Source organism: Nomascus leucogenys, chromosome 6 (assembly GCF_006542625.1).
Source record: "Nomascus leucogenys isolate Asia chromosome 6, Asia_NLE_v1, whole genome shotgun sequence".
In the NCBI taxonomy this organism is placed as follows: Eukaryota; Metazoa; Chordata; class Mammalia; order Primates; family Hylobatidae; genus Nomascus; species Nomascus leucogenys.
In genome coordinates, this window is record NC_044386.1 from 101,842,258 (window position 1) to 101,866,991 (window position 24,734).

Genomic DNA, 24,734 nt, shown 5'->3' on the forward strand with positions numbered 1-24,734 from the left:
TTGTATTTTTAGTAGAGATGGGGTCTCAACATGTTGCCCAGACTGGTGACGAACTCCTGACCTCAGGTGATACACTTGTCTCGGCCTCGCAAAGTGCTGGGATTACAGTCGTGAGCCACCACACCCTGCCTAAAGTGTCATTTTTGACATTTAAATCCGCCATCTAGGATTGGGATGGTGGTGCACGCTTGTAATCCCAGCTACTTGGGAGGCTGAGGCAGGAGAATTGCCTCCACCCAGGAGGTGGAGGTTGCAGTGAGCCGAGATGACGCCACTGTACTCCAGCCTGAGAGACAGAGTAAGACTCGCTCTCAAAAAATAAATAAATAAATAAAAAATCTCCAATCTACCTCTAACTTTATACCTTTCCAGATGGCTATTGAGTGTCTTAGTTTTGTGGAGAAAAGTGCATCTCGTTTTCAATGATAGGAAATTCCACTGTTAAGATGTAAATTCCCGGCTAGGTGTGGTGGCTCATGCCTGTAATCCCAGCACTTTGCGAGGCCAAGGCGGGCGGGTCACGAGGTCAGGAGATCGAGACCATTCTGGCTAACACAGTGAAACCCCGTCTCTACTAAAAATACATAAAATTAGCCAGGTATGGTGGTGCGTGCCTGTAATCCCAGCTACTTGGGAGGCTTAGGCCGGAGAATAGCTTGAATCTGGGAGGCAGCGGTTTCAGTGAGCCAAGATCGCGCCACTGCACTCCAGCCTGGGTGACAGACCAAGACTCCGTCTCAGATAAAAAAAAAAAAAAAAAAAAAAAAAAAAAGATGTAAATTCCCGTCCCTTTTAACCAGTTGTCTGTCCATTTATGGGCCAGCCCCAAACTGTTTGAAAACTATACTTTTATGATCAGTTTTCAAATGCAGAAGTGCTGGTTTCCTCTTACTTTTTCAGAAATGTTCTGGATCTTTTCACATTTGTTTTTCTTTTAAACCTCAGAATCAACCTGCCTAACTTTAAAAGAGACTTCTAGTGTTTTAAATAAGGCTAGATTAAATTCATAGATTGGGGGGGGAACTAGGTTCAAGTTTTTAATACTGGATCTTCCCAAATACTCAAATCTCGTATGCTCAGCCCTAGCAGCAGTTTCAAATTTTTTGAACTAGATCCCGGTGCCATTTTTGATAAGCTCATTCCAAGATTTTTTATTATCTTTTAATTCTTGCTTGCGTAAATGCGATGTTCTTTTCTTCTGCTTGTTTTCTAAGCCAGTTTTCTGTATACTGGCACTTGTTTAGGTTGAGGATATTAATTTTGCAACCCCAGAGCCCCCTTGCTCAATTCTCATTTCTTCCAATAGTTTATGGGTTCTCTTTCAAAGTATACAGTCACATTGAGGCAGGAGAATAGGGCCTGGAGGCAGGGAACCTAAGGCTGATTCACCCTGACTTCTAGAACTACATCGAAAGAAAAACCTCAACCTTCCACGCTCAAGCAACGAAAGGACCAGGGGAGACTCCTGCAAACCCCAACCTTTTCTGTGGGGCAGATGGGAAATCGAAGGTACCTCTGATTGGTTGCAGAAAGCATAGGAGTGTAACTTCCTAACTTCACTTCAGCCTCTGATTGGTTGCTGTACACAACCACTGTCCACAACCAATCAGACTGATTGCAGGCGAGGTCTTTGTTTGCATAGAAGTGCAACTTTGTAACTTCACTTTAGCCTCTGATTGGTTGCTTTTTGCAACCTATCAGAATGATTGTGGACCACCACTTCATTTACATGGGGTGAACACCAAGTGGCCAATGGGAGGGCCGGGTGCAGTGGCTCAAGCATGTAATCCCAGCACTTTAGGAGGCCAAGGCCGGCAGATCACCTGAGGTCAGGAGTTCCAGACCAGTCTCGCCAACATGGTGAAACCCCGTCTCTACTAAAAAATACATAAAAATTAGCCAGGCGTGGTGACAGACACCTGTAATCCCAGCTACTCCGGAGGCTGAGGCAGGAGAATTGCTTGAACCTGGGAGGCAGAGGTTGCAGTGAGCCAAGATCGCACCATTGCACTCCAGCCTGGGCGACAAGAGTGAGACTCCATCTCAAAATAAATAAATAAATAAAAAATAAGCGGCTAATGGGAAACCTATAGGAGGTATTTGTACCTGAGAAGATTCTGTATCCGGGCCCTTGAGCAGCCGCTGGGGCCTGCTCCCACACTGTGGTGTGTACTTTCACTTTTGCTAAATCTCTGCTTTCCTTGCTTTGCTGTGCGTTTTGTCCAATTCTTTGCTCAAAACACCAAGAACCTAGACAACTTGCAGTCAAGACCCTCTATCGATAACAACATCATCTCTGAAGAACAGACACACTTCCTTCTTTCTAAGGTTCATACTCTTCTTCCTTTTCCCTATATAATTACATGAGTCATGTTCCTTGAATCTGAGCCCAACACTCAAGGTTTTTGCTTCCTGGCACAGGGCCTGGGGCCTCTGTCCATCCTTGAAATTCTTTGTCTATCATTTTCTGCTCCAAAATGGTTATACCCAAAGGTGCTTTACCGTGACTTTTTCTCAGGCTTGGAGGCATCACTCCATTGGGAGCCATTTCGGCAGGAAGCTTCTCTGACTGTCCTAGTCCTCATTCCAATAAACGTAAAAACAACAATCGTATTATAGGCATTGACATGCATTCTGAAGAGCCTTATATTCTGCTCAATAGCATGTTTGTTTTTTGTTGTTCTTTTGTTTTTTGTTTTTTTGTTTTTTTTTGAGATGAAGTCTCGCTGTGTTGCCCAGGCTGGAATGCAGTGGCGCGATCTCAGCTCACTGCAAGCTCCTCCTCCCGGGTTCTGGCCATTCTCCTGCCTCAGCCTCCCGAGTAGCTGGAACTACAGATGCCTGCCACCACACCCAGCTAATTTTTCATATTTTTAGTAGAGACAGGTTTTCACTGTGTTAGCCAGGATGGTCTCGATCTCCTGACCTCGTGATCCGCCCGCCTTGGCCTCCCAAAGTGCTGGGATTACAGGTGTGAGCCACTGCACCCGGCCTGTTTTTTGTTTTTGAGACAGAGCCTCTCTCTGTTGCACAGGCTGGAGTGCAGTGTCGTGATCTTGGCTCACTGCAACCTCTGCCTCTCAAGTTGAAGTAATTCTCCTGCCTCAGCCTCCCCAGTAGCTGGGATTAGTGTGTGCCACCACATCTCACTAATTTTTGTATTTGTAGTAGACACGGGGTTTTACCATGCTGGCCGGGCTGGTCTCAAACTCTTGACCTCAAGTAATCTGCCCACTTCAGTCTCCCAAAATACTGGGATTACAGGCGTGAGCCACTGTGCCTGGTCAATAGCATGTTAGAATTAAATGAGCCTTTTGGGAAAATTTAGGTGAGGGTAGGTTACCCAAAGACTATGCAGCCACGTTCAAACCTTTGGTGGTTTATATATTCATTTAGAGACAGGGTCTCAATCCTGTCACCCAGGCTGGAGTGCCGTGGCATGATCATGGCTCACTGCAGCCTTGACCTCCTAGGCTTGGGTGATTCTTGTGGCCACCTCAGCCTTGTGAGTGGCTGGGACTACAGAGATGCACCACCTCACCCAGCTAATTTTTTTTTTTTTTTTGTAGTTTTGTATTTTTAGTAGAGACAGGGTTTTGCCATGTTGCCCAGGCTGATCTCAAACTCCTTGGCTTAAGCGATCTTCCTGCCTCAGCCTCCCAAAGTGTTGGGATTACAGGCATGAACCACCACACTCAGCCCTTTGGTGTTTTGTTTGTTTGTTTGAGACGGAGTCTCGCTCTGTTGCCCAGGCTGGAGTGCAGTGGCGCCATCTTGGCTCACTGCAAGCTCCACCTCCTGGGTCCATGCCATTCTCCTGCCTCAGCCTCCTGAGTAGCTGGGACTACAGGTGCCCGCCACCACGCCCGGCTAATTTTTTTTTTTTTTTGTATTTTTAGTAGAGACAGAGTTTCACTGTGTTAGCCGGGATGGTCTCAATCTCCTGACCTTGTGATCCGCCCGCCTCGGCCTCCCAAAGTGCTGGGATTACAGGCATGAGCCACTGCACCTGGTCCTTAATTTTTAAAGTTTTTGTAGAGACGGGGTCCCACCATGTTGCCCCAGGTGGTCTTGAACTCCTGGGCTCAAGTGATCCTCCCGCCTTGGCCTCCCAAATTGCTGGAATTACAAAGTGCTGGTGGCGTGAACCACTTTGCCCAGCTGTGTACACTTCTAAATGGTTCATTTCATATTATGTGAATTTCACCTCAATAAAAAACTTTTTTTTTTTTTTTCAGACGGAGTTTCCCTCTTGATGCCCAGGCTGGGGTGCAATGGCGCGATCTCGGCTCACTGCAACCTACGCCACCCCAGGTTCAAGCGATTCTCCTGCCTCAGCCTCCCGAGGAGCTGGGATTACAGGCGCACACCAGCAGGCCCGGCTGATTTTGTGTTTTTAGTAGAGACGGGGTTTCACCATGTTGGTCAGGCTGGTCTCAAACTCCCGACCCCAGGTGATCCGTCTGTCTCGGCCTCCCAAAGTGCTGGGATTACAGGCATGAGCCACAGCGCCTGGCTTTTTGTTGTTGTTTTTTGTTTTTTTTAATTGGCTCAGCTTTGGGCTTGAACTATTAGAATGATGGTGCGTCCATTCACTGAGATGAGGAAGCTCTAGGGAAAATGAACTTGGGAGTTCCAAGAACTGCATTTTGAATGTCTTCAATTTGATATGCCTCATAGGCTTCCAAGCCGAGTTAGATATGTAAGCCTGGAGTTCAGAGATGGGGTGGAGATATAAATTTAGAAGCCATTGGCACACAGGAAATATCTTAAGCCATGGAGCTAGATGAGATCATTTAGGCCAGAGGTGTCAATTCTTTTGGCTTCCCTGAGCCACATTGGAAGAAGAATTGTCTTGGGCAATACATACAATATGCTAACACTAACAATAGCTGATGAGCTAAAAAAAAAAATCACACAAAAAAAATCTCATAACTTTTTTTGTTTTTTGTTTTCGAGACGGAGTTTCACTCTTGTTGCCCGGGCTGGAGTGCAATGGCCCAATCTTGGCTCACTGCAGCCTCCACCTCCAGGTTCAAGTGATTCTCCTGCCTCAGCCTCCTGAGTAGCTGGGATTACAGGCATGTGCCACCATGCCCGGCTAATTTTGTATTTTTAGTAGAGACGGAGTTTCTCCATGTTGGTCAGGCTGGTCTTGAACTCCTGACCTCAGAAGATCCACTCACCTCGGCCTCCCAAAGTGCTGGGATTACAGGTGTAGCCACTGCACCCGGCCAAAATCTTATAATGTTTTAAGAAAGTTTACGAATTTGTGTTGGGCCACCTTCAGAGCCATCCTGGGCCGCATGCAGCCCACGGGCCACAAGTTGGACAAGCTTGATCTAGGGAAAGGGTGTGGGGAAAGACGAGGAGATGGCCCAAGCCCATGCCTCCGGCACTCCCAGCGTGTCAGTGTCAGACAGCAGAGAAAGAATCCAGGAGACAGCAGAGGAGGGCTGGGGGGAACCCCAAAAGCGAGTGTTTGAAAAATACAGAGAGTAACAGCAATCGGTTAGAACTGGACTGAATATCCATTTATAGAGGACTATGCTTAGTGGTACACAAACATAAGTTGTGGCGCACCTGTGTAGTAGATACTGTGCATGGTTACACGAAATAAGGAGGACGTTCTCTATGTGCTGATATGGGAAGATTTCCTTTGTATGAAATGATTTGCTGACATCCTCACAACATACTGTTGAATAAAGCAAGATGTATAACACTTAAAAACAAAGAGAAGAATTTCATCTTTTTTTTTTCTTTTTGAGACAGGGTGTATAACACCATAAAAAAAATAAAGAGAGAGACAGAAAAAAATTCCTTTTTTTTTTCTTTTTGAGACAGGGTCTCGCTGGAGTGCAGTGGTACAATCAGGGCTCACTGCAGCCTCCCAGGCTCCAGCAATCCACCTGCCTCAGCCTCCCAAGTAGCTGGAGTTACAGAAGACAGTAGAGCCTGTTTGGCCAGAGTGGAATGGTGGCAGGAAGCAGAGGTACTTTCCGGAGCGCTGGGGTCTGAATGGGTCCATTGAGGCTGGGCCCTGCTGCTTCCTGTAGGGCTGAGCAGGAGAAGCTCATAGAGGCTGCCTTGTGCTGCTGAAGCGCATAGCCAGGGAGGCCCCCACCCCAACAGAGGCCTCTGAGGCCTGGCTGGCCAGGGCTTTGGAAACTCTGACAGCGCTGCTTCCCCCACACCTCCTTATCTCCTTTTTCTGCCCCTCTTACACTCTCTGAGGGGCTGCAGTTGCAAGAACCCAGAATATCTGTCTTGGAGGTGGTGGGGGGGGGGCGGCAGTTGAAGAGGGGCTTTTAATGGAGTGGGTCTGCACAATAAAGATGTAATAAGCTAGGAGTCAATCCAGAGGACTTTCTGGAGGAGGTGATGGTGGTGTAGAGTCAGAGAGAGGGAGGAATAGGCAGTCTCAGAGGACAGCAGCAAGGCCAAGTGAGAGACTGGCAGAGGTATACAGGACCCCGTTGGGTGGGGTGAGGAGGGTTTCTGCTCCCTCACCCGCCAGAGCCTCTGGCTTATCACAGGATAAGAGCCAGCTAAGCTCCAGGGGCTTTCCAGGAAAAGTGTCTCTTGGAAAGGGTGTGACCTTTTCACCACCGGTCCTGACAGCACCCTAGAAATGGCTTGGCCTTTTCCCTCCCCTGAGCTCCACAGAGAACACAGCCAGCAGAGGACACATTCCCTGTCATCCAGAAATGGGTTTGATTCTCAGCCGAGGGACAGCAGGACTGGTAGAGACTGTCAGGCCACACAGCTGCCTACACAGCACCCCCCTGCTTGGTGGGGGGTGGGAGGGATGGCGTCTGGCTGTCCACAGGCTGGGCATGACAGGGAGGCTCACTGGAAGTGGCGCACTTTGGAGGGGCAATGTCAGGGGAGAGCTTCCTCTTGTTGGGCCACAAGACTCCACAAGGACAGCACGGTGACTGATTCCCAGTGCTAGAGGTGAGGCAATCGGCCCTGTGTAGGTGTATGTGTGTGTGTGTGTGTATATATAATTTATTTATTTAGATGGAGTCTTGCTCTGTCACCCAGGCTGGAGTGCAGTGGCGTGATCTTGACTCACTGAAACCTCTGCCTCCTGGGTTCAAGCAATTCTCCTGCCTCAGCCTGCCGAGTAGCTGGGACTACAGTCACCTGCCACCACGTCTGGCTAATTTTTGTATTTTTAGTAGAGATGAGGTTTCACCATATTGGCCAGGCTGGTCTCAAACTCCTGACCTTGTGATCTGCCTGCCTTGGCCTCCCACAATGATGGGATTACAGGTGTGAGCCACAGCACCTGGCTATTTATAGATATTTACAGAATATTACCTAAACTATTTAAACATATCTGTAAGGGTATAAAGTACTTTGGTAACAAAGAAGCAATACATACTGATAGAAACCAGCTATTATGTCAACAGTGGTTATATTAGGTAGAGAAATTATGTGAGATTTTTATTTTTTTTATATTTTACTAATCTCAATAATGGTTGCTTATAAGTTTTATAATCAAGAAAAAAGTTTTCTAAAGTTTTTGCAAAATGGAAAGTCATACTTCTTTATATACTAAAGACAAAAACAAAACTTCCTATTTGAATACCTTTGACTTTTACTGCAGACTTACAGACCCTTTAAAGAAAAGGCAATTCCCTCCCACTAGTTCTGGTGTTATTCTCCCCATCTCTCCCTTCACTTCCACCTTGGTCTTTTTTCTAATTCCCACCTTGGCTAGTGGTCTCCACCCAAAATGCTTGCTTGGCTTAATGGTTAGAATTCAGGGAAAAAGTGATCCCGAATTCCTAATCTAAACTAAGGTTATACATGTGGGAAATAATAAAGAGAATCCAGGTAGTAAGTAAGATTTGGAGGACTTAAAATACCCAGACTTTAATTCCTCTAAGATTATAGTCATTAATCATGCTTTTATATAAAATTATCACTTAACATTTAATTTCTAAATATAATATATTCATGAGGAAAAGAGAAAATAGCTTGGCTTCTTTCCTCACTGAACTGTTGTCCTTAGTATCTTCTAGACATTCCAGAACTGATGTCAGATTTGGCTCATCAGAGTCCACAAACCATATCGGTGAAGAAGATGAATAGGATTCCTGTTTAACCCAGAGACACCTATGTTAAATGTTTACATACAGACTAACCCAAATATGCAATTAAACCACACCACTAAATGGTAAGATGACCATGGATTTAAACAAAATGTATCAGGGGGAAAAGGCAACACATTAAAACCCATGTGAGGAGCTGGACTTCTGAGATAGCCATTCTCCTTGCATAGCACTGTCTGCTGCTACAGCTCATAGAAGTCAACAATTTTCTTTATTTTTTATTTTTTTTTTTTTGAGACGGAGTCTCGCTCTGTCACCCAGGCTGGAGTGCAGTGGCGCAATCTCAGCTCACTGCAAGCTCCGCCTCCCCGGTTCACGCCATTCTCCCGCCTGAGCCTCTCCGAGTAGCTGGGACTACAGGCCCCCACCACCACGCCCGGCTAATTTTTTTGTATTTTTAGTAGAGACGGGGTTTCACCGTGGTCTCGATCTCTTGACCTCGTGATCCGCCCGCCTCGGCCTCCCAAAGTGCTGGGATTACAAGCGTGAGCCACCGCACCCGGCCCAGAAGTCAACAATTTTCTTCAACACTGGTAGGCAGCCTCTGATCACCCTCACCTCCTGCCATTCACACCCTTGTAAAATTCCACCCCTGGACCTAGTGACTCACTTCTAACAAAGAGAATACAGCCAAAGTAATAACATCACTTCTGAGATGAGGCTACAAGGAGACTACGATGCCTGCCTTGGTCACCCTTCACCTGCTCTTTCCACTGCTCCCTCTGATGGAAGCCAGTTGCCATGTGATGAGGTGCCCTATGGAGAGGCCCACATGGCAAGGTATTGTAAAAGACCTCTGACCAACAGCCATCTAGAAACGGAGGCCCAGTCCAACAGCCTCTGAGATGAATCCTGCCAACATGAGCTTGGAGACGGATTCTCTCCCTATCCTGCCTTGGGATGATCACAGCCGCCACCAACACCTTCACTGCCTGGTCAGAGGCCAAGCCAGTGAACCCAAGGTAAACTGCACAGAATCCTGACCCACAGAAACTGTGAGATAATGTTTGTTGTTTTAAGCTGCTAAATTTGTTACAGAGCAATAGATAACTAATTCAAACACCATAAAATTCTAACATTTTATTCTATCACACAAACCAAGTAATACCAAGTAAATGCCATTACTATACATATATTTTTGGAACACAATTACATGTGATTTTTTTAAAAAGCTAATGAACTACACATTATGTGCTTTCACCCACTAACAGACATTCCCCCTGTTACTTTGTACTGTTCTCTATTATAAATTGGGGGAAAACCATTATTATTATATATTAGCTTCAGAATAACTAGGTTCAAGTCATGGAAAACAATTTTGCACAAACAACTTTAGGCAACACTGCTTTGAAAACTGTAATCTGAATTAAAGTTGAAGCCACAGAAACCAAATATTTACTGAAGGTTCCTTTTTAAGAAAAACAAGATGGGCTGGGCATGGTGGCTCACGCCTGTAATCCCAGCACTTTGGGAGGCTGAGGTGGGCGGATCACGAGGTCAGGAGATCGAGACCATCCTGGCTAACACAGAGAAACCTCATCTCTACTAAAAAAATACAAAAAAATTAGCTGGGCGCGGTGGCAGGTGCCTGTAGTCCCAGCTACTCAGGAGGCTGAGGCAGGAGAATGGCGTGAAGCCGGGAGGTGGAGCTTGCAGTGAGCCTAGATCGCGCCACTGCACTCCAGCCCGGCGACAGAGCAAGACTCCGTCTCAAAAAAAAAAAAAAAAAAGAAAGAAAGAAAAACAAGATGGCTGGGCATGGTGGCTCATGCCTATAATCCTGGCACTTTGGGAGGCCAAGGCAGGTGGACCACGAGCTCAGGAGATGGAGACCATCCTGGCCAACGTGGTGAAACTCCATATCTACTAAAATTAAAAAAAATAATAGCCGGGTGTGGTGGCACACGCCTGTAGTCCCAGCTACTCAGGAGGCTGAGGCAGGGGAATCGCTTGAACCCAGGAGGCAGAGGTTTCAGTGAGCTGAGATGCGCCACTGCACTCCAGCCTGGCGATAGAGCAAGACTCTGTCTCAAAAAACAAAAAAAAGAAAAACAAGTTGTATTGAAGGAGGACATCATTAACAGTCTATCTCTTCAATAATGGTTTATTTTACTATTCTCATTCTTCTCATTCCTCTCTTACTGTGTTCCAAATCTCTTTACAGGCTAAAAGAAACTCTTCAGAATTACTCCTATTCTTTTTCTTTTTTGTTTTTTTTTTTGAGACCGAGTTTCGCTCTTGTTGCCCAGGCTGGAGTGCAGTGGCATGATCTCAGCTCACCACAACCTCCACCTCCTGGGTTCAAGCAATTCTCCTGCCTCAGCCTTCTTAAGTAGCTGGGATTACAGGCATGTGCCATCACGCCTGGCTAACTTTGTATTTTTAGTAGAGACGGGGTTTCTCCATGTTGGTCAGGCTGGTCTTGAACCCCCAATCTCAGATGATCCGCCCACCTCGGCCTCCCAAAGTGTTGGGATTACAGGTGTGAGCCACCTTGCCCAGCCAATCCTATTCTTAAAGAACACCACTTACTGAGTATTGCATTTTCTTCTATAAATTCTTCAGCATACACTGAGAATACACCATATGGACAATTTTTACGATTTTAATTTTGGGTTTTTTTTCTTTTGGCTAAGGAAATTGCAATTAGATTTAGGACCTCATTCTGTTAGGTTAGTATTTGTCTAGTAAACTTCAGCATAAGCAAAATAAAATACGTGTTGTTTCTCTGGACTGAAACCCCTCAAAACCACATTTTAAAAATTACAAAAAAAATTAACTGAAATCAAGTTTTTAAAAACCTTGTAGATGAAAAGATATGATATATAGTAGGTCTAAGTACCTATTTCAATGGTTCCCAAAGTGTGGCCCTCAGACCCCCAAGTCCAAACTATTTTGACAGGAGTACTAACATGGTGACATTTGCTGTAAGCGTGCAAATACAATGGTGGGTAAAAATGCTGGTACTTTAGCACAAACAAAGGCAGTAACACCAAACTACTAGTAGTCATGGTATTCTTCATTATGCACAGGAAAGGTTTAAAAAGGAAGGGTGGGTGGGGCACGGTGGCTCACACCTGTAATCCCAGTGCTTTGGGAGGCTGAGGCAGACAGATCACCTGAGGTCAGGAGTTTGAGACCAGCTTCGCCAACATGGTGAAACCCCATCTCTACTAAAAATACAAAAATTAGCTCAGTGTGGTGGTGCATGCCTGTAGTCCCAGACACTTGGGAGGCTGAGGCAGGAGAATCACTTGAACCTGGGAGGCAGAGGTTGCCTTGAGCTGAAATTGTGCCTATGTAATTCCAGACTGGGCAACAGAGCAAAACTCCATCTCCAAAAATAAAAATAAAAAGGAAGGGCAACAAAAGGTCAGTTTCATTTAAGAATGTCTATGATAAGGTCGGGAATTTTGGCTCATGTCTATAATTCCAGCACTTTGGAAGGCCCAGGCAGGGGGATCACTTGAGCCCGGGAGTTCAAGACCTGCCTGGGCAACCTGGTGAAACCTCATCTCTACAAAAAATACAAAAATTAGCTGAACACAGTGGCTGCATGCCTGTAGTCCCAGCTTCTTGGAAGGCCGAGGTAGAAGGATTGACTGAACCCAGAAAGTTGAGGCTGCAGTGAGCTGTGATCATGCTACTGCACTCCAGCCTGGGTAACAGAACAAGGCCCTGTCTCAAAGATTAAAAAAAAAAGAATGTCTATGATGAAGCAGTGAATATTTTACTACATCTAAATCCTTGAATATATCTTTTTAATATTTCAAGTGATGAAATGCGAAGTATACATGAGCATTCCTACAGGCTGCCTGAAAAAAAACCCTTGAGTGACTAAGTCATGAAGTGAATTAACCACTTTAATGGAATACCATTTTTACTTGAAAGGCTGACTGACAAAAAATGTTATTTTAACTTGCATTTCTGGCAGATATTTTCTCAAAAAATGAGATTCTTTCATTTCAAGGAAAACGACAGGCCATAATAAGATTCAATAATAAAATTACTAATAAAATTCAAGCTTTTGAACAAAAAATTATTATTTTAGAAAACTTATATCCACCATTGCTTTCCAAAAGTTTTCTGATGAGATTGATGGTGATATTGATGAATGTATTCTGATACTGTACAATCAAATGTATCAACATGTAGAAGATCTTAGTGAACCACTATTTTATAAATGACCAATGCACGATGTTATAATATCTTGCAAGGGTGGAAGATCCAAAGTTCAAGAAAAACCAAGCTTTGATGGATTATCAAAAAAGAAGCCTAGGCAACATGGCAAAACCCTGTCTCTACAAAAAATACAAAAAAGGACGAGGCGGGCGGATCACGAGGTCAGGAGATCGAGACCACAGTGAAACTCCGTCTCTACTAAAAATACAAAAAATTAGCCGGGCGTGGTGGCGGGCGCCTGTAGTCCCAGCTACTCGGAGAGGCTGAGGCAGGAGAATGGCGTGAACCTGGGAGGCGGAGCTTGCAGTGAGCCGAAATCACGCCACTGCACTCCAGCCTGGGCGACAGAGCAAGACTCTGTCTCAAAAAAAAAAAAAAAAAAAAAAAAAAAAAAAGTTTGCCAAGTGTGGTGGTACACACCTGTAGTCCCAACTACTCTGGAGGCTGAGGTGGGAGGATCACCTGAGTCCCCAGAGACTGAGGCTGCAGTGAGCTGTGATCAAACCACTGCCTTCCAGCCTGGGCAACAGGCAAGACCCCATCTCAGTAAATATATATATATATCCACAATGATCTAAAATGGCTATCTGTATGAGGTTGGCCTTTGTTCACATTTTTTCAAGAAAATATCACACAATAAATTGAATGCAGAAGCAAATTGACATATCAATTTGCTAATGACATATCAAATGACATATCAGACATCATGCAAATGACAAACATCAAAGAAATTTGCAAAAGATGTAAGATTGTACTACTTTGGGTTTAGAAATTTTCTTTTCATAAAAGCATTTATAACAATATGTGGTGAGCTTTTAAAGAATATTTTAAATATTTCTGATTTAATTTCTAGTGATAAATACCAATAGATATAACCTACATAAACCAAAGCTCCTTGGGCCCTCAATATATTTTTAAGAGTGTAAAGGAATCCTGACCCCAAAACTAGGAGAACTGCTGCCTTCCCCTCCACTTTCCTTCCTTCCCTAGAATTTCTTCCTTGGAAGAAACATCCCTTTGCCATTCTATATTAACTTACATAGTTCCATTGAGGCCAGTTTTGCTACCTCCCTCCCATCTTTACACCTCTCTCTCAACATAAAACCTGACCAAAGGATTCTACCAGCCCACCCCATTTCCAGTGATTAGCTGTCAGGTGTGCTAAGTGAAGCAAATCTGGGTTTTCCCTGAGACTAGACCTCTCTTTCTGGGAGAGATGGAATCACAGAGACAAGGTTGGCCACCTTGGGGTAGTGAGAATTCATCCTGCCTAAACAGGGAGAATTCAGACAAGTTTCTAGAAAGCCAAACTACTTTCTAGAAAGTCAAAGATAATTATATTTTTTGCCATGACTGTAAGAATGCCCATTTCATTGCATACTTTCTAACATTTTTACCAATCTGATAAATAAAAGCTGGTACTGAGATGAAAAAAATGCTGGGGTACAGTGGCTCACACCTGTAATCCCAATACTTTGGGAGGCCGAGGTGGCCAAATCACCTGAAGTCAGGAGTTCAAGACCAGCCTGGCCAACATGGTGAAACTCCGTCTTTACTAAAAATACAAAAATTAGCCAGGCATGGTGGCATGCGCCTGTAATCTCAGCTACTTGGGAGGCTGAGGCAGGAGAATTGCTTGAACCCAGGAGGTGGAGGTTGCAGTGAGCTGAGATCATGCCATTGCACTCCAGCCTGGGCGACAAGAACAAGACTTCATCTCAAAAAAAAAAAAAAAAAAAAAGAAAAGAAAAAAAGTTCCCATACAATATAATTTCTTCCATCTCTAGAAACAAATTCAGCAATGAGAACTGAAAGTCACCACGTGGAAGGTTTCAAGGATTTAGGTCTACCTATTGATATCTAAAGCATTAGTTAACGTAGAAAGAAATATACATACACGCACGCACACACACGTACACATACCCATATGTATTCAGTACCAGAAAACATGACGGACTACATGGTACAGTCATCCAACAGAAAGCACACACTAACTGAAGGCAATGGAGAGGAGTAAGTTATAGCATGGATCTACAATACTGCTGAGTGAAAAAGCAGATTACAAACAAATATCTGATTTTTAAGGGAGAGGAAACATATACAAGCATAGGAGAAAAGAGATGAGCAGCTGACTGGAAAGATACAAATTTCTGACAGTGGAACTTTCTGAGTGGTAGAATTATATAGGTAATATTTTCTAGTTTTGCCTAAAAGTTTTCTAAATTTCTTAAAATAAGGCTTTGTTTTCCATATTATAAAATATCCATCACCCCAGGAAATTTAACCTTCAGCACAAACTCAACATTATGTTCAAAGTTTGTTCAGTTTAATATTTAAGAGACAATCTATTTTGAAAGACATCTAAAATGACCGATATTTAAACCTATGCATTAATATTTTTCAATCACATGCTTTAAATTTTGTAATTTTGATAAGGTTAAACTTTAGATCCATCTTGAAAAGATAAATTTTCTATTTGTCTTTAAAATATTACCTACAATATGCCTGTTTTTAAACAGTGAATGGTGCTCAAAAATTGCAATATAAATTCAGGCAGTGTTCCTTACATAGAATGTGTGCTTCTAATACTGCTCTTTTTCACTGGTTATGAAAACACAGAACAATTATCTAAGCATCTAATTATTCAGGACCTTTGTTTCTCCTCTATTCTGTTAGTTTTATACTAATTTCAAGGCCTGTGAGGATGAAGTTGTCTGTGACAGCTACCACAAAGGTTACTATAAGCAGACAAATTTCCAACAAGTTTATCACCACTACCATCCCCACCATAAAACTGTCTCAATCAAGGGCAACACAATTCAAGGTTAGCCAAGACAACCTCTTTACCTGTCACTGCTTAAGAAAAGGATTTTTGGGTCTTATTTAGAAATAACTTTCTGTATCTATTTTTCTCCATAAATCCACTGAGACCAATGTGTGCCTCTATCTCAAGCACCAGCAAGCAAAACTGCCTGCCAGTATGTTCAGTTTTTGTATCTTTCCAAATGTAGGGCACAGCTATTTTTGATAACATAATTTTTTGAAAACTGATGCACAAACTTCTTCTGGAAAGTTCAGCCGGGCGTGGTAGCTCAGACCTGTAATCCCAGCACTTTGGGAGGCCGAGGCAGGCAGATCACGAGGTCAGGAATTCAAGACCAGCCTGGCCAACATGGTGAAACCTGTCTCTACTAAAACTACAAAAATTAGCCAGGTGTGGTGGCAGGTGCCTGTAATCCCAGCTACTCAGGAGGCTGAGGCAGGAAAATCGCTTGAACCTGGGCGGCACAGGTTCCAGTGAGGCAAGATCGCACCACTGTACTCCGGCCTGGGTGATAGAGTGAGACTCCATCTAAAAATAAAAAAAAAAAATTTCTGATATACAGCAGTTGTAATTCTTCTGAAGGCTGCTTATGGAACACATTACTTTCATACTTTGCTGTTCAATAAATGTGGGATGGAGAATAAAGCAAATTGGCAGAATTACCATATAAAATAAAATTCGAAGTCCTCTGACAACAAAAGAAACTTAAAATACACACATACACACACACACGCACAGTTTTCCCTGCTAATCATTTTACAACAACCAAGCAGCTAACCCAGAGACCACAAAAGCAGAGTAAAAATTCTAACACTTGGTAAAATAAAAATGCACATATATCCCTGTCATCTAAAAAAAATGCTTATGTATTCAAAGACAGACAGCAATTACAGCTACTGAGAACATCACTGTAAGCAAACTGAGGCAGAGAAAACAAAGGTGCTGATGAGGATTTGAACCACCTAAGCTGCAGAAACCCACTAGATGGTTTCCTAGGTCCCGAGTAGGCATTATCTTTCAGAACGATCTTCTAGAACACTCTGGGTCTCCAGTCATGCTTTACATTTTCACTTCTTACACTCTCTTTCATAGGGAGTCAATTTACAGACTTCCATCAAGCCCTTAGAGACCTTTTTGTACTATCCATGACAAGTTCTTGAAGTTATGTCTGCACTTTTGACAAATTCTTAGCAGTTAACTTACAAAGCAGTTAAGATTTTTGTTCAAGCACAATATAGCTAGAATAGGGTCATACATTCAATAAAACAAACGTTTACCAAGCATTTATTGAGTGGAAGATAAAAAGCACAAAGCATACTTATAAAACATTCTCCCCTGCCACCATAAAAAAGTTTTTTTAAGCCTTACAGAATACAGCATAACATGACCAAAGCAAAAATAGTGAGGACTAAAGAGGGGAGGAAGGGGAAACATCAGCACAAACTAAATATGACCCAGAAGAGCCTTGATGGTCAGGCGCGTAAAGACAAATTGGGTAGGGTTAGGGGGTGGCTGTCAGGGGCACATTCTACAGGGGAAAAACAGCTGATATAGAAGCCTGAAAGGAAAAGCGGGCAGAGCACCTGGACAGGACTCTTACCTGGCTGCATCCACGGTACAATGCACCTTTCCAGAACACAGCAGCGGCCCGGGGGAGAGGGATCGCTCAAACAGCACCAGAGGCTGCATTCCAACTTTTCCTCGTCAACGAGTCCGTTTTCATTGTTAGTTTCTCCTTAAAAACGATTGGCTGAACACGCGGGAACAAGGAAAACCTGACTGAAGAATAAGGCGTTTAAGCTTAAGGGCCTTGGATCCAGGTGTGGTGGCTCAGGCCTGTAATCCCAGAGCTTTGGGAGGCAGAGATGGGTCATTAGAGGTCAGGAGTTTGAGACCAGCCTGGCCAACATGGTGAAACCCAGTCTCTAGTAAACAACACAAAAGTTAGTCTCCCTCTTCTGCTTTTCCCAGCAGGAAGGGCCCAGCCTCACCTATGCAACCTGCAGCCCCCCCCACCGCCAACCAGTTGAGGCTCCCCTCTTAGACTTAGAAGTCTATGGCCAGTGGCATGCGGCTACCAGCCCTCCCTGCCTTCCCCAGGGTCCCTCAGAGGACCCTGGGCTTTCTGACCACCCAGAGGGGCCTCTGGCGCTCACTCCAGCCAGCCATCCCTTATAGCTCCACCATTTTGGTTCAAGCAGTGTTCCTTCTCTATCAGGTCTGGTGGCTGTTGGGTGGGGCTCTCCAAGCAAGAGGTGGCCCTGGGCCAGTGGGTTGGAAGACAAGGTGACCAGAGAAGAGCGAAGTCCGAGGGGGCTGGCATTGGTCTGAACTGTGGGTGGATGGGTGGATTGCCTGGGTGCCATGAGAGAGGCCAGCGTGTGTGGGGTGGGGAGGGCCGTCACGCCCCCCAGGCACTACCTGTGAAGCTCTGGCTTCTCCCTCCATTTTCCTCCCCTTTCCCTTCCAGCCCTTTTCCAGGAATCTTGCCATGCCCACACCTATGCCCTCCCCTCCCCGGCCCTCCCACAGCTGCTGCAGCGCACCCATACTCTGCACCTGCCTCACCAGCTCTGGCTTTTCTCTAACCCGTTTTCTCTCTGCTTTCTCTCCAACTGCCAGCTGATCGGGTCAGGCAAGTCCATCCCATCCTGAGAGCCCCAGGCTCCCCTTCGACCTCTAAACAGATCCCTCCTCTTCTCAGAGACCTCCCTTTCCAAGCCTGCCTGGGCAGGTGTCCTGTGACTTGACAGTGGCTCCCCCAGCCCCAAAGCCAGCCCCCTTCATCTGTGACTTAGTCTGTTGTAGTGGTGAGCTGACACATCCAGGTGTGACCGTTGCTGAAAACTTGTGCCCCCTCTGTGGTATGCCCCTGCCCTGTTCTATAAATAGCTATAAATTCTCATATATATACACATACACACACACACACACACACATATATATATATATACATATATACACGTGGCTGACTGCCTTGCCTCTAGCACTGGGAATCAGTCCCCGTGCTGTGCTTGTGGAGTCTTGTAGCCCAGCAAGAGGAAGCTGTCTCCTGACATCGCCCCTCCAAAGTGTGCCACCTCCAGTGAGCTTCCGTGACATGCGCGGCCTGTGGACACCCAGCCCCCGCGATCCCTCCTGCCCTTCTGGCCAAGCATGGCAGCGCTGTGCAGGCAGCTGTGTGGCCTGACAGTCTCTACCAGTCCTGCTGTCCCTCAGCTGAGAAACCCATTTCTGGATGACAGAGAATGTGTCCTCTGCTGGCTGTGTTCTCTATGGAGCTCTCGGGAGGCAAAAGGCCAAGCCATTTTTAGGGTGCTGTTGGGAGTGGTGAAAAGGTCATACCCTTTTCAAGGGACACTTTTCCTGGAAAGTCCCTAGAGCTTAGCTGGCTCTTATCCTGTGAAGCTGGCTCTGGCCACTAGGGGACAGGGCCGTGAACTCAGCCTGGAGGGAGCCTGTGGGGCAGCCAGCACTCTGGAGGGACAGACAGGCGAGGGAGGCAGGGGGACAGAACGGAAGACACCTGGGGTGGATGGAAGTCAGTGCCCTTGGGCGCTGGTATCTGTCTTCCCGGCCACAGCTAGATCAGGCTTCTCAACCTGTTGGCTGTCAGGGCCAGACTGTACTCTGTAGGTGCCATGGCAGTCCCCGTGAAATCCACCAGGTGTCACCAGGCAGCATACAGGTACAGGCCTGGAAGATCCCCCACAGCCCAGCTGGACATGCTGAGACACTATGGGGCTCCTCGTTCAGTGGGACAAACTGCAGGACCCAGTGAGGGAAACGGGAACACACCAGGCCGAGCAGTATGGCTAAATCCATTTGTTCCAAAATCAAAATAAAAACAAACAAACAGGAGTCCCATCACCAGGGAGCCATGACCTCATCCCCGCCTCCTTCCTTGCTCCTATGCTAGCAATAAATAAGTTTCCCAATCACAAATAATTATAAGAACCTCTTCTTCATATGCCAGCTGCAACCTCCGCTAGGTACGATACAGAATGTTACACAGATACAGTATGTACACGGGGGAAAGGGGGCCACCCCCAGCAGCCTGTGCCCTCGCCTGGTCTACAGTTAACTCCACTGTCCCGCCTCAGCTGCCTTTCTGAGTAAGAAGATGGGAGCCCCCCTGAGGGAAAAGTTGCTTTGGTGAGAGTAAGGAGGCCATCAGATCTCCTCCAAACAAACCAACTCCACCAACCTCTGGCTCTTAAATAACAAACATCATCCAGAAATGTAACGACTCAGCCTTGGTCAAGGTGGTAAAGGGTCTGTTTGTCTCCCTCCATTAGACAGGGGTCTTGTCTTGCTAGCCTAATGGTAAAGGGGTGATTGGGAAGGGGTTGTAGGGACATGGTGGGGGTGAAGGCTCCAGACCCACTTCTCCAGGCTTATGCTGACAGGGGCCTGCTTTTATTTATTTTTATTTTTATCTCATGACTTTTTAAAAATCCTATAACTTCTTTTTCATAACTTTTTAAAAAAACTTTCCATACAACTTTACTTTTTTTCCACAACTTTTTTTTTCACAACTTTTCCACAGTATTATCCCGTAACTTTTTCATCCCACAACTTTTTTAAATTCCTGTCACTTTTTTAGTTTGTGTTCTTTTAATAAACACACTTACATAGTTACAATTTTGTAAGAATAAGAACCGATTATCTCATGCCAAGCGTGCTCAGCATTTGCGCAGTCTCAATACCTTTAATACTACAGTTTTCAAGACACAAAATGTTTAGGCAAAACAGCACCTTGAAACAATTTAATAATTTATTATATTACAGTAGTCAATAATGCCACTTTAGACAAAAATCAGTATTTCCATTATACATTCTGTTTATAAGAATTCATAAATCGGTAAAAGTCATTCTAAGAAAACTTGGCAAATACAGCTTTGGACTGGAATTGGCATTTCTTTGTCTACTTTTCCTTCCCCTAGATTCTTTGTTTTAAACTACGGTATTCATATTTTAAAATGTTTTAAATTATTTTAAGACATGAATATAGCAGTTACATTTTTGAACAGTTATTTGAAAGTGACTGTAAGATACAGTTTTAGAGAATCTATTTTGGATAGGGTTGATTTACATTTTCACATTTTCTAAAAATCAGCTTTGGTTTTAGAACTGTTTTTTTTCTTTTTGGGAAAACCTACCAGGTTTAATCAATTACTTTAAAAATAATTATCATATACTGCAGTCTTTAAATAGGTATTTTGATTCTTTACTCCCTATAGAAATTCAAATTTATTCAGTTGAACACACATTTTAAAATTCTATGTTTCTGCTGAACTCTTACCTTCTAATGTTGCCTTATAAGCAAATTGAAAGCTGCCTTATACTGAATGAGGAAGAGAACAAATACTCGGTTGAATGAGGTATTGCAAAAGACTGCATGCACTTTGAAGATTTAAGTTATTGTCATAGATTTCCATTCTCTTTAGCTTTTTCTTAAATATATGACAAAATACCTACACAAAGAGTGGTACTTGAATATAGTACATTTATTTTTCAAACTGACATTCAGCTTAAATATGCCAGTATGTGATTTAATCCATAGGTACCTGATGAACACATTGTCAGATTGGTTACAGATGCTGAACACTAGCTGAAGGTTATTCCTAGTCATTTATACATGTCAGGGTAAAAGTGAAGTGATTTGAACTATAAAAATACCTTTGAAATAATTCATCAATGTATTAGATAAACTCAGTTTCAGAATGATAAAGAAAAACTGTTAGAACAAATAATGTGCTACTGACAACCCAGGTGCCAATGCAGGGACAGCCCAGCCGGGCAGCCCTCAGCGGGGACAGTGTATTCGTCTGTTTTCATACTGCTATAAAGAACTGCAGGAGACTAGACAACTTGTAAAAGAAAGAGATTTAACTGACTCACAGTTCAGCATGGCTGAGGTGTCAGGAAACTTACGATCACAGCAGAAGGTGCAGGGAAAGCAAGGTAACTTCACGAGGTGGCAGGAAGGAGAAGTGCTGAACAAGTGGGAAGAGCCCCTTATAAAACCATCAGATCTCATGAGAACTCACTCACTATCACGAGAACAGCATGGGGGAAACCGTTCCCATGATCCACCAATTACCTCCACCTGGTCTCTCCCTTGACAGGTGGGGAAAATGGGGATAATTCAAGATGAGATTTGGGTGGAGACACAAAGCCTAATCGTATCACACAAGGACCCCCGTCATCCATAACCAAGCCCTACTGTCTCCCTGGCCTCTCTTCCCCACCTCCGTCCTCTGCTCCATCTGAGACTGAGGAAAAGGAGCAGGCTGGTCACCTTGGGTGGGGCCAGGCACCTCAAGCCTCAATTGCCCTGCCTCTCCTCCCTGTAGTTCCACCCCAAGAGTGTTGGGCCCTGCCCACTGGGATGTGTCCTCCAAGGCCTTGCCTGAGTCTGGCCCTGCCTCCCTCAGGAGTGTGTGAGCCCCTGGGCCAGGCTAGGGAACTGTGGCAGAGGCAGGAGCCTGGAGAAAAGGAGGGGGAGAGGAGGCCCGTGGGCAGATGCTGGGCCGCCAGACCTCTGAGACGGGCCTGAGCCAGTGCTCACACCTGGGTCTCAGAGTCCCCTGTAGGACTCCATATGGGGCCAGATGGCAGGATACGACAACAGGGTATAAGTCAGGCGCCAGACCTTGAGTCTGCAGAGGCCCAGACAGGACCAGGGGCTTGCTCAAGATACCACAGAAGGTCTGGCTGCACCAGGGGAAGGGAAGACTGGTGTCTGCAGGGAAAAGAAAGACAGATCAGACTGTTACTGTGTCTATGTAGAAAAGGAAGACATAAGAAACCTCATTTTGATTTGTACCCTGAATAATTGTTTTGAGATGTTAATTTGTAACTTTAGTTTCAACTCTGTGTTTACAGAAACATGTGTTGTATAGAATTAAGGTTTAAGGGATCTAGGGCTGTGTAGGATGTGTCTTGTTAATAATATATTTACGGGCAGTATTTTTGGTAAAAGTTATTGTCATTTTTCATTTTTGATTAACCAGGGGCACAATACACTGCGGAAAGCCGCAGGGACCTCTGCCCAAGAAAGTCTGGGTATTGTCCAAGGTTTTTCCCCACTGAGACGGTCTGAGATATGGCCTCATGGGAAGGGAAAGACCTGATCGTCTTCCAGTCCGACACCCATAAAGGGTCTGTGTTGAGGAGGATTAGTAAGAGGAAAGCCTCCGTCTCTTGTATGCCCCTGGGAATGGAGTGTCTCGCTTTAAAACCCGATTGTACATTCGTTTTATTTTGAGATAGGAGAAAACCGCCCTGTGGGTGGAGGCGAGATATGTCGGCAGCAAAGTTGTTCTATTACTTTTTACTACACTGAGATGTTTGGGTGGAGAGAAGTATAAATCTGGCCTATGCATACATTTACACATAGTAAAATTTTTTTTTTTAATTTTATTTTTATGGATAGGGTGATTTTAACTTTTTATAAATTTGGTTGAGTTTTTAAAATTATTATTACAGGCTGTATTAATGGGCCAGATGGATGGGGCCTGTGAAGATGAGTGAGTTTGGCCTGTATAATTACAATTGGTTTTGAGGGGTCTAGTTTATAATAGTTTTGAATTTATTGTTTTGTAGTATTATTGTAGTATTAGTTATACATTTTTTTAAACTAAGACTTTTGGATCTTTTGATTTTTGGGGGGCGAGTTTTTTTTTTAGGTTTAGATTTTAATGATTTTTGAAAAGAAGAGTTTTGTAAATTATTTGTGGTTTGAGTGACGTTGTACTTACTATGTGATAAGTAAATTTATTGGTGCTATTGATAGTAGATGCTTTTACTAATTTTGGGTTGTAGGTATTAAATATTTTGGTATCTTTTTTAGGCAAATAGGATAATATTTAATGGAAATATTTATATTTGTTTTAGGTTGGGCAGGGCAACGATTATTTGTGGGCCCTGGTACCCATGTATTATTAACATAGGATTATTTATTTATGTGACTGTTTGAATTAAGGGTGGGAAAGGTATATAGGCTTAGTAAGTGTAATTAGTTGTTGTTTTTGTAGATGTGGGGATACTTACTATTGTTGATATAATTATTAAAGTCGTAAACAGTTTTTTTTGGAGTTTGTGTCACTTTTGTGTTTTTTAGGTTTTTTCAGTTAACTGTGTTAGTTTTTTTAATTGTGTTTAAGTTGGTGGCTTTGTTCTTTTGGTGGATGGCGACTTTGTTTTTTTGATAGTATTATTTTATTTGGTGAGTTAATGATGCTTGATTGTGGTGTTTTTATTTTTGTGGAGGTGGGTTTTTGTATTTTTAATGGGTTTATTGTAGAATTGGAAATGTTTAGTGGGTATTTAAACAGGAAGTTGACTTTTTTTTGGTGAAACACAAGTTTTTTTTAACGTTTTTATTTTTTATGTTTTTTTGAATTAAATTAGGTTTTTTATGTGGGTTTTTTTAATTAGTAAAATGTCGTTTTGTAGAAGTAATGGTCTGATTTTTATAAATGTTAAAAAAATTTAAAGTACAGAGTGTTAGATTAAGTTGTATTGGGGGAGTGTTATACTTTTTATTGTTTGTTTGAGTTTTGAGTGTTAGTTTTTTAAATTATGGTTTGTTTTTGGGAATTATAGGGGATTTTTGTTGTATATGTAATTTTTTACTGATTTAAGAATTTTTGAAATGTTGTATTACACTATTTTGGCCTATTAATTTTTTTGGAACTTTTATGACAGTGAAACAAGACAATAAATGTTTTTTAATATGGGAAGTACTTTTGTTTGGTAGGTTGTTTATATAAAATGTGAATAAATATTAACTGTTGTATGGACAAATGACAATTTTTCAAATGAAGGTACATGTGTGATATTTATTTGTCATAACGTATTAGGACACAGACTTTTGGGATCAACTTTTGTTTTTTGAGTGGGCAGGTGTAGAATTTGATACTGGGTATAATGTTGTACAATATTTTTTGTTTGTTTTTATGTGATATTAAATTTATGTTTTAGTTTTGTTGTATTTATATGAGTTAAGACATGAAGTTTTTGTGTTTTTATGAATGTAGATGATACTAGTAAGTTAGTTTGTTTATTTGTTTTAGTTAAGGCCTTGGTAAATTAGTGTGTGTTTGAATATGAGTAATATAAAATGGGAAATTTTTTTTTTTTTACAGTTTGTTGTAACAAATTAAATAGTTGGTTTAACTGATTATATTTGATTAGGGCTGTTTTAACTTTCTTTGTAGTTTGTATTATATATGTAGAATTTGATACAATGTTAATAGGCTGATTAAAATTTTGTAATATTGTAATGACAGTAACCAATTTTGTTTTTTAAGTGACATTGAGTTTTAATGACTTGTTTTGGTCTGGTGTAAGTCTTCTTTTATTGTTGGAACTATTAGTAAACACCATTAGAGTATTTTTTAAAGGTTTATGTTTGGTAATTTTAGGTAAAATTTGAGTAGTCAATTTTAAAAACTGGAAGATTTTTGTTTTTGGGTAATGATTGTCAATAATTTTTTATAAAATTAGTAAGACCAATTTGTTATATACCAGAATTGATAAAGGCTTGTTTAATTTGTTTTTTGTTTAAAGGAACAATGATTTTATTTGGGTTATTT

The 24,734-nt window shown here is 43.1% G+C and overlaps 1 protein-coding gene and 1 pseudogene across 1 annotated transcript in view; one reads left to right on the forward strand and one right to left on the reverse strand.

The window, feature by feature from the left end:
- LOC115835531 overlaps positions 1-16,901 on the forward strand; it is a 41,165-nt pseudogene extending 24,264 nt beyond the window's left edge.
- LOC100580626 (elongation factor-like GTPase 1) overlaps positions 1-24,734 on the reverse strand; it is a 393,155-nt gene that overhangs the window by 248,596 nt on the left and 119,825 nt on the right. The window lies entirely within an intron of this gene.